Source organism: Balaenoptera acutorostrata, chromosome 1 (assembly GCF_949987535.1).
Source record: "Balaenoptera acutorostrata chromosome 1, mBalAcu1.1, whole genome shotgun sequence".
Lineage (NCBI taxonomy): Eukaryota > Metazoa > Chordata > Mammalia > Artiodactyla > Balaenopteridae > Balaenoptera > Balaenoptera acutorostrata.
Window position 1 is genome coordinate 174,920,292 of NC_080064.1, and position 6,000 is coordinate 174,926,291.

Below are 6,000 nucleotides of genomic sequence, written 5' to 3' on the forward strand. Positions count from 1 at the left end.
TCCTGGAGCTCAGACAAAAAGTGAGCCAGGCATTGTGCAACTCCAGAGGGCACCATGCCCATTGCCTTTTATGGGAATGAGGCTCCAGGGAGCTGAGCAAAGTGCAGCCCTACTGAGTGACCTGGAGGAAATGGATTAGGTTTATATGCATAATTTCAGTTAGATCTGAGGAAGAACCTATAGTTGTGAGGACTATATGACACTGGAAAATATGATAGAGAAAGAATTTGTAAAAGAAAGAAATACTGATACTGATGGATGGATATTTCATTTGGGAAGTAAATGGGACTTAAAAGCAGAAAGAATATAAATGTTATTCCGTTTTTTGTCTTTTTATTTTTTATTATTTTTTAATTGGAGTATAGTTGATTTACAATGTTGTGTTAGTTTCAAGTGTATAGCACAGTGGTTCAGTTATACATGCAGACATATATATATTCTTTGTCAGATTCTTTTCCCTTATAGGTTATCACAAAATATTGAGTATAGTATAGAAAACAAACTTATGGTTATCAAAGGGGAAAAGGGGGAGGGATAAATTAGGAGTTTGGGATTAACATATATACACTACTGTATATAAAGTATCAATAGATAACCAACAAGGACCTACTGTGTAGCACAGGGAAATATAGCTGGGAATATAAATGTTTAAATGTCTTGGTAAATATATCTGGATTGTAATAATATGTTTTGAATTGTATATAACTTTTAAAATAAAGCAAAAAAAAGAGATAAATTTCCCAGTTCTGGCTGTTCCCATTGAGAGTTGCTCTGTAAATAGTTGTAATTTTGGTGTGCCCGTGGGAGAAGGTGAACGCAGGGTCTTCCTACTCCACCTTCTTGGCCAGTCCCCCCGGGGACTTTAAACATGAAATGTTTCTCCTCTATTTGGGGTTTAGAAATGAGAGTCAGAAAAGACAGCAGAGAGCACCGGTTCAACGTTCCCATTAAAGCCGTGAACAAACGGAGACGTGAACCAGCCCTCCCATCACCCAGCAAAGACACGGCATACTGTTCTCAAATCTCCACGTCCTGACTTCCAGCTCAGTGCCCTTTCTAACCCCACTCTGCCTTCCCGTTTCAGGGCTAGGTGGAGTGGAACAGAACATAAAGCTGTGGGGAACATCAAGCCTGTTTAGCAGGGGGAGATGATGTAACTCCCCCAAGCCAAGCTGTTCTGACTTGCCTTCACCCAGGAAGTTAATGACCTGAAGAAATTCACGCTGGCTGCCCCTGTGCTGGTGGGGAGGGAAGGACAAACTTGCCTTGGGCACCTGTGCTACATCAACCTGGCCTTTCCTTCTCCGTTTTCACCCCCAGGGCCCTAAGTCACAGCCTGGTGGCCTAGAGCCTCAGATCCTGTTTGACACCTTACGTCAACGGGTTCTATGGCTCAAATGCCATGAAACAGCCCCTGTGGAGACTGGCGAGGAAGAGCCAGGGCTGGGTAATGGAAAGAGTCTAAGCACTGCCTCCCTATTCCTCTTCTGGATCACTGACCTGGTCTCATTCTCGACAACCCATCCTCTCCCAGGTGAAAATGAAAACCTAATCTTAGTGTTCTCTAGCCTAAAACTCCCAACATGGTCCCAGGGGCTTCCAGGGTAAAGGAAGCTGCTCCCTGTGGCACTCCAGACCCATCACAACCTGGACCTTGACCACATCTCCAACCTCACCCCTCTTGATGAGCCCCGTACCTGACTACCTCTTCTCACCTAGAAAGCACTCCCTTTGCTCTTCTGCCTTGCAAACGCCTACCCAGCTTGTAAGACTTGGCCCAGTGTGACTTTCTCGTGAAGTCTCTCCCCTCTTCCTTTCCCTCTTCCCCCTCCCCTCCACCTTCCTACCCCTACCCTGGTTGAATTTACTCCTGTTTCTTTCATATTACCGCTGAATGGATACAAGATGCCCAGTTAACTTTGAATTTCAGATAAACACATTTTAGTGCTTATCCATTTGAAATTCAAAGTTAACTGGGCATCCTGTATTTTCATTTGTTAAATCTGGCAACTCTCCACCGGACCCTCTACAGACTTCAGCCCCAGCCATGGCCAGACACAGCTTGTATGGGGCCTGTAGCTCATGGGTGGCTCTTTAAGAAAAGGAATTTTAAAACAGAATTTCGAAATTAGGGACAAAAGTGAATAATTAAGAGATATGGGGGCATATGTATATGTATAGCTGATTCACTTTGTTAAAAAGCAGAAACTAACACACCATTGTAAAGCAATTATACTCCAATAAAGATGTTTAAAAAATAAAAAAAATTAAAAACTGAATAATTATTTAGAATCAGAAATAAATCATGGAAAATTACAAATCTTATAAAGCTGACAAATACCAAAAACACCACAAAATCCGGAAAGATAGCCCAACACTTTTAGAAATCTGACACCTCTTTGTCTGCTTTTTCTATGGCAATGATTTTTAACTGTTATTTTCTATAAAGAGGATTTTTAAAAAGTTAGTCTTTCCTTAAGTATGGTTGTTCAGAAGTGGGTTTTTGTCACTGATAGTTGGCATGCATGAAAGATGCTATAGGTTGGTGCCCTACAAACACAGAAATTCTGATAAATTCTGCTTCACCAGATTCCCATCAGAAAAGAAAAAAGTATGTGATTCATTTCTAATCATATATATTGCATTATTGAGTAAATGTTTCCATTTTTACTAGATTTTAATGAAAACCAGATCTTTGGCTTACAGCCTTAGATGTCTGGTGCCTGGAAGAATTTTCAACACACTTTCTTCTGGCTCCATGCTTCTCTTCCAATATCCACACACTTCCAGTAGTAAAAGTCAGTACAGTGGGTGGAAGGAATATTCCTGGATGCGATTCTTACACCAGGCTGGGTAACAATATCTTAACCACACACAGATGTGATTACAGGACATATAAATACAACTCTCTAAGGGCCAAACACATCTCCAAGTCAACTGCTCCCGACTCAGATCCCCTAGATATTGTGGCCTCTCCAGTGTCACCTGAGGGGAGGCCAGAGTAGAAAAGAACACTGATCTTAACTGATTAAGGTGAATATACCTTCTTTTTGTGAATTTTACAAGAACATATGATGTGTGAACACATAAACGTCCTTAGCTAGACGGTAAATCCCCTTGACCACAGACCCTAGGATAGTATATTGCATTTATTTGTATTTTCTAATTTAATGTTATTTTTAATTGAGAATTTCCAGGTATGTGACTTTAGAAGGCATGTATATGATGCAAACCTGCAGGCCGTTGCCCAGTCCGCCCTGCCCGCCATTCCTATGCCCTGTAGGCAACAGCTTTCAACCTTCAGCTTCCCCTTTTGCTATTTAGCTTCATAATTCTAGAGAACACGCAGTTACTGCCATTTCTGAACTCTTCGTTTTAGAAATGAGCTATTGGCTTACTACAACAGAAGATAAAGATTTAGTTTCTTTATAATACCGTACACAAACATGTTCAGTTCCCTTCCCCATCCTGCCAACATAAACATATCATCAGAGCTCCTCTTCCAAGGCAACACATCACTCAATCCAAGTCCACCAAGGGCGGCCAAAGCCGTTGGGAAAAGGCGAAGTCCTGCTCCCTTGTCCTGTGCCTCAACTCGCTCCAGGGAGAATCAGAGGAATGCTATTGGGGCCAAACGTTTCATGTGCCTTTATCATTCCATTATCTGGTGTTACTCATTGTCACAAACTCAAAATTCATAGGCTGAAGGAACAAGGCTGACAGCAATAGCTAACAAGTCGTGAGCACATTGATCAGCTCTGGCACTGTATTAAGCACTTACATGCATTGTCTCTTTTACTCTTCACACCTGCTCCATGAGGTAGGTAATATTTTTGTGTCTGTTGTTTCAGAGAAGGGGGCTAAGACTTAGGCGCTATGAAGAACCTTGCCTGGGGGTACCCAGGGAGTAAGCAGCAGAGCTGGATGTAATCTAGGCAACCCGACTCTAGCACCTTCATCCTTAACCACTTCAATCTACCAGACAGGAAGGAGCTGGTCCAGCCTTCTCACTTACAGAGGAGGAAAGGGCTGAGGCTCAGAGAGAAGATGTGTCTTGCCCAAAGCCGAGTAGTCATGGAGTAGGGACCGGAACCCACATCCCCAAACTCTCAGTCCAGTTCTCTTTTCATTCATATGCCTTTTGTTGCCTCTTCTGATTTCAAACCTTCCTCCTACAGAAATAAAGACACCTCTTGTCTCGAAGCTAAGGAAAAGCAGAGCAACAAATGGTATAGAGTCTCGCTTGAGAGCGCCCTTCCCAACCAACAAATCCAGGCATGTCAGCAGAAACCATAATTCTGTGGAAACTGGATGTTGTTTTCCCCTTACTGGTAAAATGATCTATGTCAGTTGAAAAGAGCTGCTCCCTTGGGCACTGGGAGCCAAGGAGTTCCTGAGGAGAGCTTCACCTCAGGACACCTGAGAGGAGGGCGTTGGGCTGGAGGCTGTTGGTTTGCTGCACAGGTATATTAAGTGGGCAGCAGAAAGAAGGCTAATGGATCTGAAATACTTGTGGCGTCAGAGCAGGTCGGGCAGGAGAACTGCATCTTGCTTTCACATTGTTTCCTGGAGGAAACCCCAACCAGCAGAACTCTGCCACGGTATCATTCTAGCTCTTAGGATTCTGTCCATTCAGAAAGCCAGAGGCTTTGTTTACATTTCCTTTCCTAGAGGATTTTCTCCCCTAGTTTGGCTAAACCTCCATCATATTTCAGATACAGATTCATTCAATCTGGCATGCTGAGTGGGAGCCAGCTGTGGCTTCTCTCAGAAGTAAGCTAGGATTTTCAGCTTAAGGCCCAAACTTAAAGCAAGACGCAATTCCTCCAGGAGTTTCTCTCACCATCCTCCCTGCACTCTTTCCCCTTGGTCTCCCCTTAGCACTTGAGGATTTATGTGCTCTGGTCACTTTCACATTAGGTTGGTTGAGCCATCCTGAAATCTCTCTCCCAAAAGACTTGAAACTTCAGAAGGACTGAGACGGTATCTCCCCATCAGAGAGTGTGTTCAAGTTAGCGACCAGATGGTTCTTTTTAATTTGAGAAACTGAGGTCAAGTTCTTGCTTGGATATAAACTCCATGATGGCAGTGATCTTCTCTGTCTTGTTTACTAGTTTACCTCCAAAATGTAGCATGTAGTAGGCACTCCATAAACGTTTCTTAAATGAATGAATGAATGAATGAGAGGGAATGGGACCTCCCAAAGACAGAGACATTTGCATGGTTCTTTGGTGTTTCCCCACACCCACCCGCATGGGGTTTTGGTAAGTTCAACATGAACAGCTTGCCTGCTAGACTGGGAGCCTGGTGGGAAGGGGCCTGTGGATTCATACCACAGAAACACTATTTTTCTGGGTCCCTTAAGTGAAGCGCTTCCATAAAAAAATCAGAGAAGCCAGGCCCAAAGTGTTTGCATGCTTCTCTCTCAGCGTCCAAAACAACCAGACCCCAGGAAGGATTGGAGGCAGGCAACCCTGGCTATTGAAGAGTTGAACTATGTAGGCCTTTTTTCTTTCGGTGTGTGCATCTATGCTGAGAAATTAAATAAAATGTGGTAACAGAAGAAAAAATTCTGGACATGACATTTTATAGACAGTGAAGAATTTCCAAATAGAAAGAGAGAAAAAATTCAATTTCACCAGCTGTGTCAAAGTAAAATTAATCATTTTTGCCTTGTGCACTTGAAACACAGTAACACTTAAGCACATTTTAAGTACCAGAATAACTTGCCATCCTTAAAGCTTTTCTTGGAACAAAGTCAATCTTTAAACACAGAAAAAAGTTAATCATGCACAAACTATAGATCCAAGATGTCTAATTCATTCCTTTGAGAAACTGGTGAAATATATGAGATGTCCCCTGCCAAGATACACATACACACAACTTTTCCTCTGATGCCCATCTACAGACCTTCAGGAGTCCGTGAACTCTAAATTTAAAACCTTAAAAGACTTGGATTTGGGTCTAGTTTTGACACTTGCTGGCTGTGTAACTTTGGAC